The sequence below is a fragment of the Mirounga angustirostris genome, unplaced genomic scaffold (assembly GCF_029215605.1).
Source record: "Mirounga angustirostris isolate CCGP_5_RB_7025 unplaced genomic scaffold, mMirAng1.0.hap1 SCAF_11, whole genome shotgun sequence".
Classification (NCBI taxonomy): Eukaryota; Metazoa; Chordata; class Mammalia; order Carnivora; family Phocidae; genus Mirounga; species Mirounga angustirostris.
The window spans coordinates 101,430,936-101,457,027 of NW_026991719.1; the positions used below are offsets into that span (position 1 = coordinate 101,430,936).

At 35.0% G+C, this 26,092-nt stretch overlaps 1 protein-coding gene and 1 pseudogene across 1 annotated transcript in view; both read right to left on the minus strand.

The window, feature by feature from the left end:
- TENM1 (teneurin transmembrane protein 1) overlaps positions 1 to 26,092 on the minus strand; it is a 785,963-nt gene that overhangs the window by 339,141 nt on the left and 420,730 nt on the right. The gene's annotated exons all lie outside the window — the stretch shown is intronic.
- On the minus strand, positions 16,429 to 16,542 carry LOC123851879 (U4 spliceosomal RNA; annotated as a pseudogene).

Sequence of the window (26,092 nt, forward strand, 5' to 3'; positions counted from 1 at the left end):
AAGTGAAGTCAATACATTTGTTACCTATTCATTTTTCTAAATAGAATGGTAAAGAGCTCTACTTTACAGTACAATTTGGAAATTTAAATGTCAAATTCTAAATATTAATATATGGTATTAATTAACAATTGAAATTAGTGGTTGGCCAAAGCCTTCCATAAAAGCAGATTCATTAGTTTTCACTGTGGTCTTGAAGGAAACTCTATTATCCATTATGTACCAGGAAACAAGAAATAGATAATTGCCCTGTTTTATCTTATGCTGACAATGATGCTGTGGCTTCCATTATTAGGCAGTGAAGTATATCAAAAAGAAAATATAAAAAAGTAATGATCCTTAAAAGTTCATATTTACTTTATCCTCAAACTAAAGTCGTATGTAGGTATTTCGATTATTTTCAATCCCCAAGTTCATTATTTATTTGCAAGTAGGTAATGGAGGGTTATGAATTAATTGACAGTGAATCATTTAATAAATTAGCTAATAACAGATATTCTGGAATTTTACAAAGTTTTCACTTTGAGAGCTTTTTTTTTATTAGACTATTACAAATGGTCACCCTGTATTTGTTCAAAAAACAATGGATGAAAATCATTTTAATGTTATTTATGAAAATGAAACTCTGAATGTTTGGAACACAAATCAAGAAAACATTATGACTGTGTCTAAATCTCAAAGAAAAATATTTTCATACTACCATATGTTAAATAATGAGGGCAAGCTACATTAAGAGTAATAAAAAACAAGATATAAAAGACAAAACAATCCTACAAGATAAAAACAAAGCACGGAGGACTAGGGAAAGCTGGGGAGGTTTTAGTCCCACAACCCCAAACTTTATTTCAAATAAAGACCGAAGAAAAAGTACTGATTATTAATACCATCATCTAAGCAATACTGTCTGGCTATTTGGTGAGAAAGTTTCCACATACCCTGTAGTGCTTCTCCCCCAGCACAACTTTAGGAAAAAAGGAGACCTGTGGACACCCAGTGAGGTGGTGGAGATGAGTTCTAGCATCTGTACCTGGGGACTGAACAGGTACATAGCCCCCACCTGGGGTAGTGGGGGAGAGATAGCACTGTTACAACAGTATTCACAAGACCAGACAATTCTCACATTTCACCCATGTTTCGCCCGAATTCAGCAGGTCTCAGCTCTAGGATCCAAACATACCAGGGTTTGGCCATCAACTGTGATCCCATAAACCATTTTATTTTATATTATTTTATTTTATTATTTTTTAAAGATTTTACTTATTTTTTTATTTGACAGAGAGAGAGAGCGCGCGCGAGCACAAGCAGGGGGAGGTGCAGGCAGCAGGAGAGTGAGAAGCAGGCTCCCTGCTAAGCAGGGAGCCTGATGTGGGGCTTGATCCCAGGACCCCGGGATCATGACTTGAGCCAAAGGCAGCCGCTTAACCTACTGAGCCACCCAGGCGCCCCCCCAAACCATTTTATTCACTAGTTCCCACACCCACTTCCTGGTAAAATGATTATATGCATACCATGGGGATGATGAAAAATTTGTTTATTCCTTCCCCCCTCCCCCCCCCACCGACCAAAGAAAAAGAAAATGGGGCAGGGTGGGGATTGGGAACAAAAATCTTGGTATTCTCACAGGAGTGTTACACACATGTACATGTTATTCAAATATGTTGGGGCCAAAAAAATTGAGAATTGTGATCTTGATGGCTGATGGTAGAATACTACTGGCTGCCATCAACCTTTTTGCCTGATCTTTAGGTTAGTGAGGGAGTCTCCTAAGAGGTATGAACTGGGACGTTATAGCTACGTAGAAAAGAGAGAGTAAGTTTTATTTCCCAGCTTGCAATCAAACTATGCATCTCCTTGTCTTATATCAGGATCTAGGTCTGAATCATCTTTATATCTCCCAAACACTTAGCCCATAATTTTAGTCAATACAAGTTTAAAATTTTGTTTATTTGTGAATTTAATTAATTGGAATACATTCAAAGTTTTAGCTGGAATTCAATTAAGTTTATTTTATTAAAAAAAACAATTACAACAACTACGGTGTGAGAGAATGTTTTATGATGTCAAATATCTTATTTGACTGAATTCTTCCCATTCCTACCAGTTGTTTTGGCATTGTGTGGGCACAGCTTGTATCTGAAGCTTTCTGCCTGAAATGTTCATTGATTAATTCCCTCCTTATTACAAATTTTCATTTTCTTGTTTTTCAACATGTTATTTTAGTGAGATGCTAAATAGATTTGTTTGTTGGAGAGGTGCCAACATTAAGATATATTACTAAGCCTGCCTTATAAACTTTGCTTATGCTAAGCTATGCATATTTAACTCATTTCATTTTTCCTTCAAAATCTGATTCATTCCCTCAATTACATTACTGCTTATCTCCCTGGACTCCCTCCAATTTAACTAGGTCTTTATGGTTCCCCAAACAAAATGCAAGATTCTGGATGAACATCACCCAGAATACAAAAAAGTTATCTGACAAATTCTTTTGTAATGATGTCTTTTCACATGTAGCCTCAAATTACGTATAGGTTGCACTTGAGACTTCATTAACTGGAAGATGGCTAATGAAGTCACGAGAAGGCAGCTCAATTAGGAAATATGCTCATATATTGATATAGATGTGTTTGCTAGTGGATCAAGTAAAATGTCCATCAAAATGAGCAAATTAGTGGAATCTACTAATATAATGTTAGAGTAGATTGAATAAGTGGTGAATTCAGACAGGTTCCTCCCCACCCCACCATGTATAGATGCCGTAGGAAAACTAAAAAGAATAAGCTTGTCTCAAGGGGAAGACAGTCAGCCGGCATAAACAGGAGAAAAAAATGAGAACATATGTTGAAGAAACTATGAATATGAGACTGTACTAATAAATATAAATGGTAATCCTAGAAATTAAGAAAATATTTCATAGGTAGTGACTGATAACTCTTTAACAAAGTATTTTAAGCAACCTAATTCTTAGTTAAGGTCATTTAAATAACTTTTTTCAAATGATTCTCGGGGAAAACATTTTATGTATGATAAAAGACCTGCTGAGAGGGACAGAGGATTAAACACACATGCTTTTAAGAAGCAGTTTTCAAAGAGACCTCTTGTAGGGCTTGAAATCAGTGAACGAGTGCATGGAAGCTCCTTCCTGTATATTAATACTTGGAGTCTACACCAGACCCAACCGAAGAGTGCGATCTGGGTTCATTGATGGGTGTGATTACAACCTGGACTTGATTCGAGTTTTCTTTCACTTTGATTTACTCACCAACTGCAAATAAGCACTGCAAAGGATACAAATAAAATGAGAATGCAGGCATGTGTATACATGGCTCCATTCTGCATTCCTTGTACTCCACAAAGGCAAGCCTTTATTTGGTAGTGCTGGTAGCCTGCACAGAGTGAGGTGTCTAACAGGGTGAAAGAACATATTACTATGAGACTGTGGTCTTTTGTACTCCCAGCCTCATTGGCATTTGGAAACAGCTTATGTAAAGCATAATTCTGTTACTCAAGAAGTCCTATCATGCAGGCTTCATGTCCAGCTCCCCAATCTCCAAATTCTTGCTATGGCAGCACTAGGGCAAATTTTCCCTTATGTGTACACATAATACAGGGCCTAGGTGTTGCCCACATACTTTCCCTTACAGGACTTCCCTGGGCAAGTCTGGCCATAGTCTACCACGAGGCCTTCTAGTAGTGGTCATCAAAAGTCAGCTGCAGGTCAAGGTATAGAGATATATTATTATCACTTGTAACTTTCCAAAGAAACGATGGAAAAGCCAAAGTAGAGAAGGGATTAAATCTAATTGTTATGGAACACATTGTACTTAAAAGTAGAAGATAAAGAGGAGAGTGTCTTGGTTTCATTTGTTTACATTCAATAACATGAGTCAAGTAGAGTATTTTCTCGACTACCAATTTACTTGTTTAGAGGAACTCATCTCTGTGTGACTTCTTGAAATCTGCGAGTACATCATGACATTTCCAAATGACACAGTAGTTAAGTTACAGACATTAGGATCAGATCAGTCTGCATTTAAATAACAGCTCCGCTATGTACTATCAGTTTGATAGTGAGCAATCAAACCTTTTCAAGCCTCTGTTTCCTTATCTGTAAAATACGGATTCTAATAAATATCTTTTAATGTTTTTGTGTGAGTTAAATGATGTCACGTGTATAAAGCACTTACTAGAGAGTGTCTGGCACATAGTAACCACCAAGTAATATTATTAAATGAATGATTAATTATTGAACTCAGCAAAATTTATAAAATTCAGGTACCATCTAGTAAGCAACTTATGAGAAAACCTATCTGATTCTAACATATTTGATTATTTAAAACATCTCCATTATAGTTAAAAAACATTTCACAATTTTCACACGTTTCTTATTTTCTTCAAAATGTTCTAAGAAGCTATTATTGAAGTCATGAGTCAATATAAGAACAGTTGACTCCTTTCCTGTTCCTCCAAGCCACACCAAACCCTTTCTATTGATTAGCTTTCTTATTATGCTCTCAGTTCCTTTTACTTCAGATAACAGACTCTATTTCATGATTTTTATTTAAGTGCTCTGAGTGCATTCACTTGCATTTTCCCCTATACTAAATGATTTGGGGGTATACATGCATTTCTAAAGTACTTATTGCAGTAACACCTTGGGATTTTAACATTCAAGCAAAGGATATGAAAAAAAAAAACCATTTTCATGAATACAACATTAGTGCTTTGTATTTAGGAAGCACCTTTCATCTGCATCTCTCAAAGACCTTCACAAATATTATCTGATGCTTTATTCACTGGGCGAAGCTGCAAGCAAAACTGCCTTTCAAAGAATTCCCTCAAAGTACATAAAGTCCCACGAGGGAAGGAGCATAGATAGCTGGATAAAGTGTCAGGAATATTCAGAGACATTTTAAAATAGTATATACCAAAATGTCACTGAACAAACTATGTCTGCTACTTAGAAGCATGGTGTTCCATAGGCATAGCATTCATGTTAAATAAATACACAGGAACTTTGTCATATTGGCACCAGGATCAACATCCACATTATAAGCTAATGATATTTCATCAATTACGTAACTATGTGTCAACCTAATTTGTGGTAGATGACTTGCCTTATACTATATCCAAATATATTTATTAAAGCATTGCATATTAATGATACTCTAGTATAGTATATGTAAAGAGCATGGACATCAGACCAGGGTTGTATGCTAAGTACTTAGCAGATTGCCTGGTAGATGTTATAAACTCGGTTAATATTAGTTACCAATACAATCATTATCGTAATTGTTTTCATGAATTTAGATTAGAAGACAGCTGTCTTTCAAAGAATTCAGTGTTGTTCCTGCTCCTACAGTATTGCCCCCCTTACTCATGGAGGATACTTTCCAAGACCCCCGATGGATGCCTGAAACCATGGGTAGTACTGAACCCTATATATACTATGTTTTTCCTATACATACATGCCTATGATAAAGCTTAGGTTATAAATTAGACACAGTAAGAGATTAACAACAAAAACAATAAAATAGAGCAATTATAAAAGTATACTATAATAAAAATTATGGGAATGTGGTCTCTCTCAAAATATCTTATTGTACTGTACTCACTCTTCATCGTGTGATGATGTGAGCTGATAAAATGCCTGTGTGATGAGAGGAAGTGAGGTGAGTGATGTGGGTATTGTGACGTAGCATTAGACTACTATTGACCTCCTGACAATATGTCAGAAAGAAGATCATCTGCTTCTGGACTGTGATTGACAAGGCTGGCTAAAACTGCAGAGAGCAAAACTGCAGATAAAGAAGAACTACTTTTTCTTTTTCTATGTCTTGTTAAGATATGTACCTGTGAAGTAAGATGAAAAGGAAAACACATCCCTTTTCTCTTTTAGGAGTAGCAGGTCGAGGTGGGGAAAGGCTTGGCTACTCAGATGTTAAGACCTCTTCTGACCTTCTGACTGAAATCATTTACACATGTCTTGTCACAGAGACTATGGCTACGGATTTGTCATTAAAACACACCATATCAGATTAGGGACTTTTTATAATCCAAAAGAAATAACTGACTTAGAAGAGTTTTAATCAATTGTATTGGTGCCACGGAAACAAAACATTTGCCGATACACACTCATTGTGAACATATTATCAGCTTCATTTACTGCTTCTTAGTGTTACCATTCTTGGATCTCTCTATTCTGTTACTGTACCTTCTTGCTCACATAATTAGTATGCTATGAAACTGAACTATCTGAAAAATGTTAAGAAAGTGGGATTTTGAAAATATTCTAAGGAGATGAATATTTTCTACTTTTTGGAAGAAAATGTGATGTTTTAAGGTCATACATTGTGCCCATTTTAGAGACGAAGAAGTGAAGAACTTATCCTAGTGCCTTGGGTCTATGGCATTGAATTGACTCTGTTTGCTGCCACTCAGCCGTCTCTCCTGGGATTCAAAGCAAACTACACCAACAGTGCTTCTATCACGCTTGTCAATCCTATTTATTGCAAACACTGAAGATAAAATTCTGGGGCTGAATTAGCTATGTAACAACTTATAATAACATCCATGTAATGGGTTACTTTATTTGTAAATGCAATTCAATATGCTCATGCATGCATCATTAAATGCTTCCTTTTAATTCTCGGTAGCAAATATCCTCATTTCAGTAGTACTTATATAAGTTTATGTGATACTTATTAACAGTCTTTAACTTAGTTGGTATATCATTTTATCCCAAGTTGATCCTGAAAATATCAGAAGAGATTGCTTAATGGGCTTTCTTTAAAAAGACAACTGAGCGATTTATTTACACTATTTTTCTATCTGCACATTAAAACCTAACCATATTTACTAAAGAAATACTATGACTATAAAATAAATTCTCATTTTATACAATTTGCATTCATGCTGACTGTCTATCTACTCACAGAGAGTATCAAACTGGTTTCAAATAAATGTTATTAAAATAACATGGATTTCCTGGAACTATGAGTCATGGATGGGGGTTTTTCTTTTCTAAAGACATGCTAAAGTTACAGCAATGAATAATGACGAGGATGGCTAAGGTTATGGTAGTCCAAGTAGCTACTACAAGTGTTCCTCAATAAAACAGCTCTAATGGTTGGCTCTATTATATAAATCCATAGTGTAATACTTCATGGGTATGCCAAAATCTAAAGTCTAAAAACCCTAGGGGTATTATATCTCTTTTCTTTTAAAGTGAATTACATGTTATTTTATATTTTATGGATTTTTGTAACTTGTTTTGCACCAATTACTAAATTCTTCATAACACAAACATTCCAGTGTAATTTATATAGCATCTCCATTTGAAGGACCTGAAAATGTAAAAACCAACAAAAACAATCCCCAATGATCTAAACATTACAACAGAAGTTTCTTTATACAGGAATATAATGAATACAAGTGTCTATCTGAACAACAGTGATTTTCTAAAATAACTTTTTAAATGATTACTCAATATATGCAGCAAAGGAAATAAGGCACAGAGTGAAAAGGTGAACTACAGAATGGGAGAAAATATTTTCAAACAATATATCTGATAAGGGGTTTCTATCTAGAATATATAAAGACCTCTTAAAACTCAACAATAACAGAAGATAACCTGTTTAAAAAATAGGCAAAGGACTTGAGGTGACATTTCTCCAAAGAAGATACACAAATTACCAATAAGCATATTGAAAAGACGCATCAACATCCTCATGAAAATGCAAATGAAAACCATAATGACATATTCCTGACACATATTAGGATGGCCACTATAAAAAAAAAACCCGGAAAATAAGATTTGGTGAGGATGCAGAGAAATCGGAACTTTGTACTTCGCTGGTAGAAATGTAAAATGTTGCAGATCCTATGGAAAACCAGTATAAAGGTTCTTCAAAAACATGAGAAAATAGAATTACCATATAACTGGCAATCCCATTTTGGGGTATACATCCAAAGTAACTGAAAACAGGACCTTGAAGATATATTTTCACACCCATGTTCATGGAAGCATTAGTCACACTAGCCAAAGTTGGAAGCAATGTAAATGTCCACTGATGAATGAACCGAAAAGGAAAACATGGTATATACATACTATGGAACATTATTCAGCCTTAATAAATAAGAAAATCCTGTCAAATGCTGCAACATGGATTGAACCTTGAGGATATTACATATGAAATAAGCCAGTCACAAAAATACCATGTAGTTCTACTTATGCGAGGTATATAATCAAACTCTTAGGAGGTAAATGATCAGGGGCTGAGGGAAGGGGAAACTGGGGAACTGTTATTCAGTGGGAATGGAGTTTTGGTTTTGCAAGATGGAAAATTTCTAGAGAGCTCTTACACAACAATGTGTATATAGTTAACAGTGTTCCACTGCACACTTAAAAATGGTTACAATGGCAAATTTTATGTTATGTGTTCTTTTGCCACAATAGGAAAGTCATGCCATTCCTTCACTAATTGCATCTTTATTTTACCACATATGGTGACTAATAGTGTGATAACGTAGGTTAGTGACATCAATGTGTAGCCAAATCCAAGGATTATGAAAAGGGTGGGCAAATTAGATGATTATATGATTATCATCATGAATCTTCCTGGTAGCAAAAGAATTACGATGTTCTTGGTCATTTATGCTTTAATGGGTAAGCATAGTTTTCATGCACTGATTTCTGTTAACACATACAGCCTATTCTTTAATTTACATACTGAGAAAAGTGATTGCATTTGGAAATTTGAAGCTTTATCAAATGATGATAAAAGAAAAAAATTTACTTACTACTCACCCAAATCTGGAGGTAATAAAATGACACATAGTGAACTGTCTTTATTAGATCAGGCTTCCATAACAGAATGCCATAGACTGAGTGGCTGAAACAACAAAAAAATTTTTTCTCACAGTTCTGGAGGCGAGAAGCCCCAGATCAAGGGGCCAGCATGGTCGGTTAGTGGTGAAGGCTTTCTTCCTCACTTGCAGCTGTTCACTTTTTCACTGTATCCTCACGTGACAAGGAGAGAGTGAAGGAGCAAGCTCTCTGATGTCTCTTCTTATAAGGGTACTAATCACATCACGAGGGCTCTGCCCTCATGACCTCATCTAAACCTAATTATCACCCAAAGGCCCATCTCCAAATCCCATCACACTGGGGGTTAGGGCTTCAATAATATGAATTTGGGGGAGATACAATTTAGTACCTAGCACCAACCTATGCTTCAGTTGATCGGGATACTATATTACCAGTAAATAAGTGTTTTCTAAGATGTGTGTTTTAAAAACTGGTTTATTTTCTATCATATCTTACATTCCATATTATGTTTTGTACTTTCTCACACATGGATAATTTTAAGCTTTTTTCTCACTATGCTTTCCCTACCACACTAAATGGCACACTTTATGAACTAGCATTCCTTTAACAATTATTTTCTCATTTGGAATTAAAATATCTAAACACTGATAATAATTAATCTAGAGCAGATCAGGTCTTAGACATTCTGAGTAAATGGGTTTCTACTGTATTTAATTACTCTCAGTTCTCAGACAGAGAGGTGCAAATATCATTCTGTTAATATACCGTTCCCATTATAAGATGTCGTAAGTTATTGTGAGGATATAGTTACTAGTGCAATCCATAAATACGTTGAAATTTAAGACAAGGAAAATGAAGCATGGAAAATTTGTTACTTGCCCACAATCACATGGTCTAGCCATGTGATTTGTCACTTGTGATGAGGATGCCTTTACTTGCTGTCATAACCACTTTCTACCTTTATACCAAATGGTCAGCATCACATGTCTTTCAGAAAATAAACTACAGTGTGGACTAAGAAGAGCGAAAAACACATTTGTGTGTACTCTACTGACCAACCTCATTGCAAAGATTGCAGATATCGATCTGCCGTTCCACCCTCTCTCCCCTTCCTCGAACGTATGTATTAACCTGAAAACTCACAAGAAACAATGATGGTCATCAGAGAAGAAGGTCATACAACTGATAGGGGGGTAAGGTGAAGCACACACATATAAACACAACTGACTGAAAGAGCAGGGAATAGTGAATGGTGGCAGAGTTAAAAAAGAGAGAACAGACTAGTCTATAAGGTTTCACAGCAAAGGTATGGGAAAAGGCCCAATTGAAAGAGATCAGTTTGTTGACGGCTTAGTGAACGATGTGTGGGAATGGCAAGGTGGCAGAGGCAAACAATGGAATGAGAGATAGGATAGAAAACAATAGGCCCGCTAATGCTAATGCACTACCTTCCCAACCCCAAACTGGTTATTCTCTAAACAAGCTTGTATAGAGTACTTATTAAGTGTTAGGCATGTTTTATACCCAAGAATAATGGTGAAAGTGAATGTCCCTGCTCTCAAAAGCTCAGTGGGGTGGGGTGGGGGCCAGGGCATGGAGGACAGACATGTATACAGTTAAAGCACATTACCTGACCCTAGCTTTAGTTACATTTTTCAGGCGCTGAGTCCATTTATTTTTAGAACTATTTTCTTAGTGTATCAAATTATTTTCCACCATGAATCTATTATAATGTTCTATACTGAACTAGCAGTATCTTGCTTTCCTACCTTGTAAATATTTTTAATCCAAGATTCTGGAAACAAGTTCAATAAAGCAAAATTACATGTTAAATCTTTAGATTGCATAAAAAAGCTTAATTTCATTATCATGCAAACACACACACACACACACACAGAGCTTCAAAAAGCTTAGAGTCAATTGAAAAAAATAATGAGACATGAAGTTCTCTGTCTCCCTAGAAGGTTGCCTGCTAGTCTCAGTAGAGCTGCCACTACTAACTGCCACATCATTAACCTACATAGAATCATTCCACAGATATTCCAGGTTTCATGTGAACACACGTCTTTCTAGAGTCATTTCTATGTGTGCTTTACAAAATTATAACTGCTATAGCAGTAGCTGACTCAGGTAATAGGCACAGAGATATCTCTTGGGTTTGGAATTAGTTTGGAATATTCTTGGATGTGGCCTTCTCTTTCTGGAGGGCATTCAAAAGAAGCAAGAAGATTCCTTTTTATCCTGGATCAGACTGAGGCTTTGTTGCATCTTACTGCAATTATGTCACCTTGGATTAGTTAGCCTCTGTTTCCTAGAGAATTAGTAAGAAAAAAAAGTCTTTTGCTGGCATATCTTGACTACTTAACACATAACTGTTATTTGCAGAGTTTGGTTAAGCTTTGACCCAACATTTATCAAGGAATTTATGTTTTAAGCCCTTATTCATGTTACTTTATCAAAAGCAATCAAATTTTATCAGTGATTCTTTTTTGCTCTTCTGCCTTTTATTAAGACTCTGAGATTCTCAAGACAGTATTTTCCAATGACAAATAAGTCTGCCACCCTGGAGAGGAGAGCATAGCTAGGTACAAATGGGAATGAACATAGTCAGATGACTATGAGGGTGGCCTTTAAACCCAGGACTAGTTACTTCGATTTGAGAACCATTTAGGTGTCTCTTCATGCTGCTGTAGGGCAGATCGAGGAGTAAGGCACCTGAGAAAAGATAAAAGGGCAAGAAAGCTAACAAGGGGATTGGATTGTAGTACCTGTGTGCAGTGGTTAGGGATGATGTAAGCACTTAGTGACAGAGGCATCTGCCTCTGAGACCTTTACGTCTGTTTGTGCTTCTTTGTCTTGTCCCTCAACTAAATGATGAATTCTAAAGACAGGAAATTTCTTATGCTATCAATCCACGTGATGCCTAATGCCATGCACCTCACTAGATAATCTTGTCAATGGAGTGACAAATGTGTTCCAGTTTCTGTAAAATAAACCAAAGCAAAGGCCACTGGAAGATATTTCGGAAGTATGCTTTGTTTGAACTGTTTCTGAAATTGGAAAATTAATTATATGTATATATAATGCATACATAATATCAGTATCATAATTGTTATATAGCACTGGGTGTTATATGCAAACAATGAATCATGGAACACTACATCAAAAACTAATGATGTAATGTATGGTGATTAACATAACATAATAAAAAAATAAAAAAATAAAAAAACAAACAGAAACAAACAAACAAAAAAACTAATGCTGTACTGTATGGTGACTGACATAACAAAATAAAATTAAATTAAATTTAAAAAATTCTGTGTTAAATGTTATTATATAATATATGATATTATATGTTATTATAATATATTTAATATGTACACATATGTTGATTAAATTAGAATTCAATTACAAAGTTTAAAACTATACATTTGGGAGGTTAAAAGGGCATGATTTTGCCCCAGTTTACCTTTCTATATTTCATTTTCCCCAGCCAGATTGCAACATTGGCCGTTCAAAAGACACAACTGGTGCTTTCCATCACTGAATCTTTATTTTCATACCTGACTTTCCACTCTGAATGCCTTTTCATCCCATACTCTGTCTACATCTCACTGTTCCTCTGAGGTCCAATACCAATGCTATTCCTTTCGAAAATTAAGCATTCCTTGAAATCTAAATAAAGAAGCATTATTTTTCTCTTCTGACCTCCTATAGCACTGTATTCCTCTTATGCTCTCGGCACCTCCTAAGACATATGAAGCTAGGTGGTGGCAGGAAGAGAAGTAGATGGTCACATAAAATAGCAGACATGAGGCCAGTCACTGTGTCATATGAATAGCAGAACCCTAGGCTGAAGATTCATAAACTTGTACGACTGAGGTTTCTAGAGCTGGATCCATTTTCAATCTTTGGAGATGCACGTTTACGATAAATCCTTAACCACCTGAGCTAGTCTGACCAAGTCGCTTCTTCACGCAACCAAAACAGCTTAACATTGTGCCTCGTATCTAAATACTTGTTTTACCTTGCCTAACAGAGCAGAAATTCTTTGAAAGGCAGTGCCCATGGCTTCTTCTTTTTCATGACTCTTATAGCACCTGCAATGTGACACACAGTCAGTGCTCAATAAATGCTTGCTGTAAGAATGGAGTAAACTGGACAACTGATCATCAAATTACATTAAATTTCAGGTCATTTTTGGTGAGGCAAGAACTGAACACAGGCAGTTCATAATAATATTTTACTAAACACTGCTTTTTCAAATGAATGGCTTGCCTGTCTCCCTCTTCACTGTTATAGATTTCTTCCTATTAGAGCTCTGCAAACGTGTTTATGACATATCTTTGCCAAAGGCTAACTTCAGCAGCGGCACCATGTATCATAAAAGATGTGTCATATAAGCAAATTACACAATATGAAGCCATGCATTCCTCCCATTATTTTAACAAGCATCTTCTCAGTTTAAAGGGTGGTGATCTGTATCAGGTTCTCTTCTGAGAGGCCAGAAATGTAAACTTACTTGAACTAGTGTCACTGCTATCTCTTATTCAGAATGGGAAACACTTTGTCAACCTTATTTTCAGATATATCTGGTGTGACCAGATACCCTCAAGGAAATTATTTTTCAGGAATGAATTTGAAAAATTAAAAGGTTCACCAAAGTCACATGAAATATATAACAATGAAGTATAGTTTCATTTTATGAATATCACTTCTCTATACCTATATAGTGTTTTATGGTTTGCAAAGCACTTTGAAATATCTCATTTGCTCCTTATAACAGGAGTCTGCGAGATAGACACAGAAGGCATCATCCTCACTTTGTATATCAAAAAGTGGAGAAGTCAAGAGACATTACCAAGGTCACAGAGATGGTAAGTGGTGAAGAGAAACTAGAAAAAGACCCCAAGTCTTTGAACTATTCTATTTATAACAATGTTTTTCAAACTTCTGGCTGTGACCAAATGTTGGGTCATGAAACTGATTTTGACTAGCATCTAAAAAATGAAATAGAATAGAATACATCATGGAGCATCAGCTCTATGATTTCACTTTTCAGTGAAGTTAAGAATTTATTTGGTAAAGGTAAGAATTATCTCATAAAACTTTTGTTTCAGTTTTGTCTATTATGATGTAAAATGTATTTCTAATTGTGTGAAGTGGTGAGAAAAATAAATGGGAAGTCATTAATCTACATACCATGGTCGTCTACTAAATTATTAAGTTGCTCAAAAGTAATTTATAATGACCAAATCTCCATGTTATTGGTTTTAACATTAAAATAATTGGGATACTAAAAATATATTTTCTGGCCATCCTTGAGTTAGTTATGAATTATGTAGGGTAATTTCATTGTTTGACCTCTTTTAAGAGTTCTACTTGAATATTATATTTAAAAATTTAGGGTTTCTATATAGGCACAATACTGGTTTTATTCTGCTTTTATGGGGGAAAATGCTAATCCTGCTTTATAAATAAATCATCTTAGAAAATCTTTACCTGACTTAAATATATCAGGGGAATGTAGAAAACACTGACTATAGATAACACCTTGAAAGTTAAGCATTGGATTCTTATCAAAAAAAGAATATCTGATATTTCTGGAATTTATTAACAACTTATTTAATTTATATATTATCAATGAATAATCAGAATGAGTGAAGCCACAGCTGTTCTCTTAATTACAATTAATGCAGTGGTTATTCATTGCCAATAAGATAGAGTATGAAATTCTTAGTGGGGCATATAAATGGCGGCAGCTTTATCTTCCATCCCTCCGCTTCACGTAGGCCATGCACTTCCATGTCTCTAAGGCATTGTACATGCTTTTTGCTTAGATGCCATTGCCTCCCACCTTCCTCAGTGAAGCTGGGTCTTAAAGGATGAACCCAAGTCTTCTAGGCAAACACAAATCTTCTAGGCAATGTTATCCCCTCTGTGATGGCTTTATCCATTTCTTTTTCTGTGTTCTCACATACTTTATTACAGTTATGAGAAATCTCACAACATTAGAATTATTTCTTTGTGTAAGCTTCCTTACCTAGGCAGTGAGGTGCTTGAGACTGAAGTCTCTATCTTGCTCATCTTTGCATCCGCGGTGTCCAACACAATGCCTAGGTAATAATAGGTACCCAATTCTTTGCTAAATATGTGTGACATATTTTTTAGTTTGAATGGACATTGACAAATGCAAAACATACAGAAAGCAATACACATGAGGTCACAAGAATGTCTATGTATGTATGTATCTATCTACTCTTTTTTACACTGAAAGCTTCGTTTTTTTAAAAATGTGTGAATATTAAAAGACTACTTTAAGAGTAGAAAATTATCTTTATATTTATTATTCTATGGTCCATACATTAGCAAAAGAGCTGGCTGATTTGGTCTGTTCAAGCCAACACTTAATCAAATTGCTGACATCCTTTTATCTGATTATGTGCATGATACAGACCAAGGCATTTTTATTTTCCCACAGGCTGAGATGATGGTTTAGAGATACAGCCTACATGTTAAAATTTTCCCTCCATATTTTAGTCATCACTGTATTAAGAAAAAAAATAAGAGATAAGGAATTTTTTATTGATAGTTGGGTCATTTTAATACTTTGTGATATGGTGCCATTAAAGTTTCATTTATATTCCTATGGGCTTTTCTCCTCACTATTTCAGCTAATAGAGTTTGAAGTCCCAATGTGTCTATATCACTCCTTTGAGAGATTTTTTTTTTTAATTGTTGTTCTGAAAACACATCACTAACTTCTTCAACAGATAAAACAGAGGAACCACAGCTGGAGAAGTAGGAACATCAATTTACCCTTCATAACACATAAAATTATACTATGATTGTAGAGGAAGGCAATATTTAATTGACAGTTATTCTAATACATAAATGTATTAGGACACCATCTGTTTGAGTGCTCTACTGAGTATATCTATGCTACAAAATATTTTCAAAAAATATATGGTAGGCTCACATGTGAATCTGGGAGAGAAGTATTTTTTTATTTTCTCGGTTTGAATTATTCACACAGTTCTCGCTTGTATTACAGTTGACTATTTACATGTTTAACCTTCAGTTAAATAGGAAGCTTAGGATGGTATCCAAATCTTACTCATCTCCAGATTCCCAGAGTGGTCAACACTCGGTTGACACATAAGAAGTGTTCAGCAAATGTTTATTGGGAAAAGAAATGAATATATTATTAAAACTGTGATGTTTTGAACATTTCCCAGAGGAGCTACTTGATGTTTTCTCCTGTGTTATAATTCCACAAAGACAAAAACCTCACAACTTCTTTCTTTGTTTTTGAAAAAACATGGCAGTAATGGCAGAGAGTGAAGTTGGATTATTCTTAAAATGCAAGACAATCTTTCATAGCATTCTAACCCCTTGGCCTCCATGTGTGAAACATTTAAACCAAAGGTAAAAAGTTCAGGAAAATATCTGAATTTGTATCTTCAACTAAAGATCAAACTGCTGGATAGTAGGAAACATTTTGGTGATTAATCCATTCACATGTCCATTATTGCACACTCAGAGCCTCAAGAGTCTAAATGTTAGCGATTGCTTTCAGGTTACTTGTGGAGATCACAATTGGCTTCCCTGCCTTTTCAAGTCGTCATGGTGGGGTATTGGGAAAAGTTTTCAATTAGCAATAATCGCGCCTCGGATAAACCTCATTGGCTACGATACTGCCACTGCGCAAAGCTTCCCCTGCCTTTTCATTTAAACTTTAGGGTAACTTAGGATTCGTTGTTGTTTTATATTTTGAGATGTTAGCTGGTCATGTATATTTTTCTTTTTCTTTTTTTCAGAACCTTATCTTCAAGGTTATTAAAATCCTTGTTAAATAACTTTTTTTTGATAATAATAGAAATTATACTTACCTAGTATAAAATAAAGCCATGACAATAACAAATATAAGGAAGTATTCAGGAAAACATACTTTGTCATCTGATTCTAACCAACAAAATATTTTTAATGAGTGCACATCTATTAAAAGAATCCTCAAGATGCTGTAATTATTATTCATTTTCTAGAATTGTTTCACCATGAAGCTTTATGCTTCTATGGGGACTTTAATGTTTATGTTTTGTGACGGCTGCATTGACTATTAAAAAGCAATTTGGCTGACATTTTAGGTCTTTTGTTGCCAGTTTTAATTGGATTGTTCATCAAGCATCAACTCCCCCGTTAACTGCAAAAATTTCAGGCCAACGTCAGTTTACAGTAATGACTATTTAATGATTTTATCCTGTCAGTATGCAAGCGTCGTATAGATATATGCATGATTAGTTTCATATCAAGACCTGTAATTAAATAATTGAAGCTTAAACAGAATGGATATCAAACATGAACACATATTTAATAAAGACTCAGAAGCTTATCAAAATACTGATTAACAATTAAACTTGGTTTTAAGTTCATCTGTGTTAGTACACTTATGATATCTTTAAAATATTTGTATAAAGTTTTTGCCCAAAGTTAAAAGAAATTCTCTTTAGCACAGCAGTAAATACAGGTTCTCAAAGGGTAATTTATATCTAATGTGCGCCTAACTGCCTGAGTAAGAAAACCCATTTTAACTATTATTTTATTTGGAGAAAACAATTAGCCAAAACAGAAAACCCTAGAGTAGCAATAAATACTCTTATCAATCAGATAAAATTCTAGTCCTTAAGAAGCTGACTTAATTGAATCACTATATTGTACACTTGAAACTAATATAACACTGTATGCTAACTATACTAGAATTAAAATAAAACATTGACTTATATATGCCCATACTATGAGGTCACCCAGTTCATGTAATGGAATGTTAGAACTGGAAAGGGCCTTGGTGACCGTCTATTTTAACTTCCTTATTTTACAGTATTGAAGTCCACATGAGTTAAGGGATTTGCTTAAGGTCATATAGCTAGTTAACAGTAGACTCAAGAGAAAAATCTAGGTCCACCATGTGAACTTATGTATTCTTGGGGAATCAGAGGGTAAAACAGTCTTTTATGTATTGGTAAATTCCTTTTCTCTGTATTCCATTAAATTCACACTTCAAAACTAAAAACAAACCAGGAAAAATAAAATCAGATGATAATTGAGAGGGAGGCAAACCCTAAGAGACACTGAACTCTAGGAAATGAACTGAGGGTTGGTGGAGGGGAGGTGGGTAGAAAGATGGGGTAATTGGGTGGTGGGCATTAAGGAGGGCACTTGATGTAATGGGCACTGGGTGTTATATGCAACTGATGAATCACTAAATTCAACCCCTGAAAACAATAATACCCTATATGTTAACTAAATGAATTTAAATAAAAATTTAAAAAATCCCAAACCTGTATATAGAGATACACACTGAGAAGCTTCATTTTCTCTTCTTTCCCCCTCCACCCCATTCCTCCTCCAACCCTTCTAAGTAACCATTTTTTACCTAGTTTCTTATTCATCTTTCCAGTATTCTTCTTGCCAATATACAACATATGAATATATACTATTATTTGCCCCCTTTCCATATGCCAAATATAGTACACCACATACACGTTTTTACACGTTGGTTTTTTTCACTTAAAAATACATCTTATGATTGCTTCACATCACACAGCATAGAAATCTTCCTTGTCATTTTTTCTTTTAAGCTGCATAGTTTTCCCTTGCATGGATACTATAGTTTAGTCAATGTGTTTATCAAATTATTAACAACTATTTGAAAATGTTTTAGATGCTAAAAATTATTTCACTTTACCTATGAGAAGTATTTATCTGTATAATGGAAATGTAGAAAATGTAGTTATTAAGGTGAAGGCTAAACTCCAGTGTAGTGTGCATAGTACTGAAGAACAACTAAAAAAACCATTACTTTCTCTTTGATTTAAAGCCCTAGTCCTAAAGCTCATTGTATAATTAAGATGTTTTCCAGGATTTACTGGTATGGGTAAGTAAAAATACATGCTATTGTGAATTGTGTCAGACAGTTGAATCACAGACCTGTGCCTCTGAAACAAATAATACATTATATGTTAAAAAAAAAAAAAAAGATAGCAGGACAGGAAAAATGAAGCGGGGGAAATCGGAGGGGGAGATGAACCATGAGACACTATGGACTCTGAGAAACAAACTGAGGGTTCTAGAGGGGAGGGCGGTGGGGGGATGAGTGTTATATGCAAACAATGAATCATGGAACACTACATCAAAAACTAATGATGCAATGTATGGTGATTAACATAACATAATAAAATAAAATAAAATACATGCTATAATGAAAATGGTCATAAGGCAGCACATAGAAATTTTTACTTTTATGCTATGTCCAGTAAGCATAACATTTCAAAATCCTTCCATCTTCAGTCTAAATAGATCATACTACTTGTCTCCTGCTCATGGTAATCCACATGTACCTTGCATTTTAAAATAGTTGCATTTCACATTGGAATGGAAGGCCTGCCTATGTTGCGACTGCATAGTGAAAGACAATAGGGAGACAGGCCAATTAAGGTAGAAGCAGACTTCTTATTAAATGACAGGTCTTAGATTCCCATTTCATGAAACATGTACTCCTGCCACATGCCAAATTCCCATTAACTTCAAGAAGGAATTATGCACAGAAGAAATATGTAGGCTGAAGAGGGCAGGATAAATTAGTCCAGAGCAATCCTTAAATGTCAGTTTAAAATGCAGTGAATGCTTTAAATTATGTGTAGTCATGTTGTTTGGATTGAATATTATCCACTCACCCCCTGTCTCTGACCACATCTTCAAAATGAATGGGGCAAAAAATTGCTTGAAATAGAGAAGACACATGAACAGCTCAATTTGGAATTGTAAGTTAAAACGGAATCCAAAGGTGTGAGTCATGAAAATGTAGATTCCTTAAAGGAAACAGCTTAAGAGAAAGAAAACTGTGCTTTCCCTCAGCATATAAAATATTTACATTTAAGATAATGACTAGAAATATTTTTAAACTCTATTAATTCAGCCTAATTCAGAAAGTCAGGTTTTATTAATTGTAAAGTCCAAATCATACTTAAAATATAAGCGTGTGATAATTACCTTCAAGTGCCCTTAGGATTCGTTGTTGTTTTATATTTTGAGATGTTAGCTGGTCACCAATTTAAAAACAATAAAAATGCCAATTGTATTCTTATTATTGCTTTAACATGTGTAAAATAGTTTATGCTCTTAAGCAGGTGAAACAACTGTCTACAATCTTCATAGTACCCTTTCTATGGGATATCTCAGGGTAAGTTTCAGCTTAGTTCTGTCAATATGAAAATAAGTTTTAAATTATGAGACTTTGTTATATTAAATTAACTCAAAAATTGTCCCTTAAATGTAAACACTTTTAAAAGCAAATCTCTAATTTAGAATAGCTACTTGGTAGATAGCCATTCGAAATCTCCTTTATAGAAGCTCTAAAAGAATATTACAATGTACTGTAAAGAATATTTTTACCAAAAAGTTGATGTTGGAAAGCTTGATCTATGTCATTCTCTGTCAATTACATAAAAAATGAGCTTACTTTTATTTTTGCAAATTATAGGGACATGAGTTTACATGAACATTTGCCACTAGATGGGACCTTGGATCTGTGATAATTAGCAGCTGACTGCCTTTCATCCAGTTTTACAGGACTCAGGAACACAAACCTTCTTAAGAAAAGTAACTCTTGGGGCACCTGGGTGGCTCAGTCGGTTAAACGTCCAATTCCTGATTTCAACTCAAGTCATGATCTCAGCATTGTGGGATCAAGCCCCCATGTCCAGCTCTGTGCTGGGCTGGAGTCCGCTTGAGATTCTCTCCCTCCCCCTCTGCCAACACTGCCCCCCCTTTAAAAAAGTGAAAAAGAAAAGTAACTCTTTATTGACAAAATAAAACTTTATAACCTGCACAACTAACCAGCTGGGTCACAGCAGGTTATTTCCTCACCGTTTCTTAGGAGATGATAGAAAACAGGTTAACATTTAGAGTGAATTCCTTTAAACAATGGCCTATGCTGGAAAAAAAAAAAAAAAAAAAAAGGAGCAACATGACTTTCTAGTACTCCTTAAAAAAGACATCTGCTTTTCTTCCAGTTACACAATGGTAAGCTTGGTCAAAACATTTTCCAGCATCTCGATGCCTAGCATATCTGTGACCTCCTGTAGCTGCCCCCCAGAAGCACTATAGTTTTCTCTGAAGTCAGAGATACCAAGATTTTTTTCTAATATCATGATTTCTTAAACTATAAAGAAAAGGTATATTGATGGCAAGCAAAGTTTGATGCTTGGAAATCAACCTAGAGAGAGACAGTATAGAGTAGGAACAAAGAATTCAGCTTCTGGAAATAATGATAGACTAGAAAACCTAAAACGTTTTACACTACAAAGCACCTAAAAATGCTAGGTGAACATATCATTCATCTTTTTAAATGAAGAATGACACTCAGAAGTTTAAAAAAACAAACAAACCTAGAAGCCAAAACCAAGGTGGGAATTCTAAATAAGAATGGCATGCCCAGAATTTGACACAGCAGCTCCTTTGTAAGTGGGTGATAAAAGAACATGGGCTTTTAAGGCTAAGGTAAAAGAAGCAAGACACAAGGATCTGAGTTATTACAAGGCAGGAAGTTGCAATTGAGACCTGCCTATGTTGCCTATATATGGACCTTCAGAATGCGACACTTCAAAAAAGGGTATACTAGAAAAAAATCTGCCCATTGGCACAAGAGGACGAAAAGAATCCTGTCTGTTCTGGATTGGGCTCTGGGTAAAAACAATAAAAAAGTCATTCCTGAGAATTCATAAGTATGGACATAGATCATGCAATGAATTAGGGTTGAGTTTACACTTTCTGTGTGGTTTAGCAACTACCAATATGAGACATTAGTATGGAAGTATCTGGACACCATATGGAAGTATCTGGACGCCTTGGTGGAGGCAACTGCAAACAAGATGACAATCCAAAGTTAAAAATTATATGAGGAAATAGTCCACTTTAAACAAAAGCCGATACCCTCAACAAACTATAAGATTAGATCCCTGAGAATAGCAGGTAATAGTGCCATTGTTTAGAGACCATAAAAAAGCATATTTAAAATGGCCAAACAGAATGTAATCATAACAATAAAACGCTATTTGTAAAAAAAAAGATCATGTAGACTTTAAAAAGAATAAGAATTCTAAAACTTAAAAATATAAAATCAAATAGCAAAACTCAATGGAAAATAAAACACAAAGAGGAACTTAAATTGCAAGTAAGGCACAAATAAACTAAGAACTAGTGAATTTGAATGCGTATCTGAAGAAATTACACAGAATGCAGTGTAGACAGATGAAGACATGAAAAATCTAAAAGATGGGGTAAGGGTCATGGAAGGTAGAATGACATAACACAATACATATCTAATAAAAATTCTAGAAGCAGAAAATAAAGAAAATAGGAAGAAATGATAATGACAGAATTTTCCAAGATTGATTAAAGAATCAAAAATGAGATTGTGAGAAAATTCTCAGATTCAGGGAGCACAACTCCCAAGCAGGATAAATAAAAGTAAATCCACACATTAAGAACATATGAGGCAGCCATGAAAATACACCACCCGGACCTGTTATGGGTGCATAGTTGACCAACAGCCCCAATCCCTGTCTTTCTGAATCCAGTACTAGGTCCACCTTAAGGCCAGACTGTGGTCTACTTCCACCCAATGGATGAACATGGTTTGGGTATTAATATAGGCCATTCCTGTAAGATGGGGAAGTGTTTTAATGGTAATTTTGGTTCTAGGACTCTCCATCAGCCTGGCCAAAACTTTCTTGGATCCACATAGTAGTCTGAAACTTCTCCTCCTCATTTTTCTGTCCCCCATAGATGTCAGAACCTGAAGATCCTCCCTGTCTTCTCCTGTTCCCTCTCTTTTATTCTTCAAAGAGTCTTCCAGAAAACTTGCCCATCTAATCCCATCTTGACACCTGCTTCTTGAATGATGTGAATTAGCACAACATCAAAGAGAAAGAGAGACTTAAAACGCTAAATAGAAAGAGATTACCTATAATGGAACTATAATTAATTAGACTGACAGCAAATTTCGCAATTACACCACAGGAGCTGTAAGATAATGTGTGGCAAGCCTGTTGATTGCCTATCCAATAGCCATTAACCTCTTTCATATTGCTAACAGAGCCCTTAGTTGTCCAGGTATGAAAGATGTGCCCCACCCCGAGTGCCATTACTAGTTCAAGCAACTAGAATATTACATTCACCTTTGCCAGTGACTAGATTAGAGGGTGGGCATGTCACCCAGTTCTGGATGAGATGAAGTCTGAAAGAGGTTTCTGACAAGATTATTCTATCTGATATATACAGAGAGATATGTAAGGAAAAATCTGTTCTTTTTTCAAGCCTTTGGACATTGTCATCATTAGGACATGATTTTGGAGCTGTTAGCCATTTAGCAACCATAACATAAAAGCCAAAAGAGTCAGAGAGAAGCTGATTCAGAGCTCTGATATATTGAGCTGCTTAACTGATCAACCCTGGTTCTGCCTAGGTCTGGATTGCATGTTATGAGAGAAAAATACATATCGTTGTTGTTTAGGCTGTTATTTTGAATATTCTTGGTATATTCCTTGTATCAGGAAGGGTTCTAACTGATAGTTCATGAGGCAATATTTTCAAAATGCTTAGAGAAAAATGTCAATATTGCATTCCACATCTAGTGAATTTGTTAGTCAACACTGAGGGTGAAATGAAGACAATTTTCTACAAGGATGGAGAATTTACCACCAACAGACTCTTTATGAAAGAACTATGAGAGGATGCACTTAAGTAAGCATAAAACTGAATCTAAAAGGAAGGACTGACCTGTAAAAAGGAATGGTGAGTAAAGTAATTGATAAACACATGGGCAAATCTAAATGAGCACTGAATGTGGAAAATATTATAATTTTGTGTGTTAAGAAAAAATGTAATTGATAATAATTACATGTAAGTGAAGAGAGGATGATCCATATGAAAGCATTCTAAGCTCCATTTATTGTTTAGGAAAAGGGTAGAGAAACTTATTAATTTTAGACTTCAAGCCAAATAAAGATGATAAAAATTTAAGGTAATCTCCTAAAATAACAGAACTAAAATGAATAATTGCTAGTAAAGGGAGAAAATGAATAAAATAAAATAAATTCAATAGAGGACAGTAAAAGATAAAAATTTTAAAGCAGTGATTATGAGAGAATGAAAGAGGGCTATAGTCAGACTGAGTTCAAAGCCTTAATCCCAGTTCTGCTACTCACTAGCTGGGGAGGCCTGAGTAAGTTACTAACTACTCTGTACTTTAGTTTCTTCAACGTAAAGTGAATATAATAACAGATTCTATGTCATAGGAATTTTTTAAAGATTAATGCATTAATCCACAGGAAGTATTGAGAATAGTGCCTGGCACATGGTTAGTACTCAATAAGTTATATCCATTATAGCTATTATTCACTGTTGTGAGAGTACTGGTTTAGCCAAGGAACAGAATGTAAAAAATACTATTTCTTTCAAAGAAGTAATAAACTTTTCTATGACTACTGGCTGAACAGCATACCAAAAATACTTCCCTGTTTATGTGCACATTTATTGAGTTAAAGTTTTACAAAATTTGATGAGTAAATATTAAACTCAACTTTTTTTATTTGTCACAAATATTTTGTAACAGGAAAATAAAAGACAACATAAGGGGGAGATGGCAACAGAGCATAAGAAACGTATCAGGACGTGCTGGAAATTAGATAGGATGGACATACAAATATTCCATTTCTTTCAGTAAGCTTTCTGATTCATTTTCAGTGATATGCCGCTAATTTGAAAATACAAAGCTCCTCTGCACAGAGGAGAAAAACAGAGAGAGGGATCCATTCAAGCAGAACTTTAGAGTTCATCCTCCTCAGCTTCATCGTCACCTTCACCTTTTTTTTCATATTGTGGGCTTCCTTCCCCTTGAAATTTTGTTTGAAGAAAGGGTTCTGCAAATAAAGTCTGAGAACCATCCCTCCCATTAGTGCTTTCCCCAGTCTTCTTGATGATGAACCTTCTGTAGCTCCCTCAAATTATGACTATCACAACAGCTCCCTCTATGGGATAGCTTGATATCAGTGTTGGTGCTTGATGCCTTTTAGTGATCTTATGTCTGGGTTCACTACAGCTGCACACCAGGGAGCTTAAAGTATTGTGTTTAATTTCCAATACCTTTCCTGATAACAATTAACATTTAAAGTAAAGTGGTGTGGAATATTCTTCCTTATATTTATGAATTTGCTCATACAATCATATAATTAAATATTGAAATTCCATATAATTTAATATTAAAATACTTTAGTATTAAATTATAATTCTATATAATTTAATATTAAAATATATTAATATGAAATTATAATTTAATATTTAACTGAAACAATTAAATATTGTATGAGTCTGTAAACTTTTTCTGTGAAGGACCAGATACTAAATATTTTAGCCTTTGCTGGTCATATGGTCTCTGTCTAATTATTCAACTTTACTGTCTAGCACCTAAGCAACCATAGACAATATGTAAATGAATATGTGGCTCTGTTCCAATAAAACTTCATTTATGAAAACAGGCAGTGGGCCAGATTTGGCCCAGGGGCCATAGTTTGCTGACCCCTGTTATATTGGCTTGGTTTTCATTACCCAGTGGATTCATTTCACAAAACAGAGTTTTACTACCAGGATTATTTAATCATTCTCTTAAACTGCAAAATGTTTTTGTTCGAATAAGTGGGACTTTCGTTAAAAATTTGCTTTTGAGGACTGAAATAAATGTTGCCTTGGTTTTTCAATATTCTGAAGGTACTTCAGCTTAAGAGTCAAGGGGATGCATTTATATTTCCAATATATTCAAAGCCATAAAAAAGTGAAAGAAGGAATTTCATCTGTCAATGTGAGTAAATTATATTCAACTCAATCACCTCCAGGAAGATTATTACAAATTTTACATTTAAATTCATAGATAGCACCTAATCTGCTTATAATTTTGTTGACAGCTGAATTTCTGCTATTTTATCTACCTACAGAGAAGCCCTTGAAACTCGAGAATCTATGTGGTTTTACTGCAATCCTTGAACTCATTTCCTAAAGAGTCTGTGAAAAAATTTGAGTGAAAATTGTATTTTTAATTAGCTGCCGTTTTTAATTACCCAAACAATTCATCTTCATTTAAAAATATGGATACCATCAGGGTCACTGTATAATGATATGCAGATTGCACACTATACAAGAGTGCTCCATTCC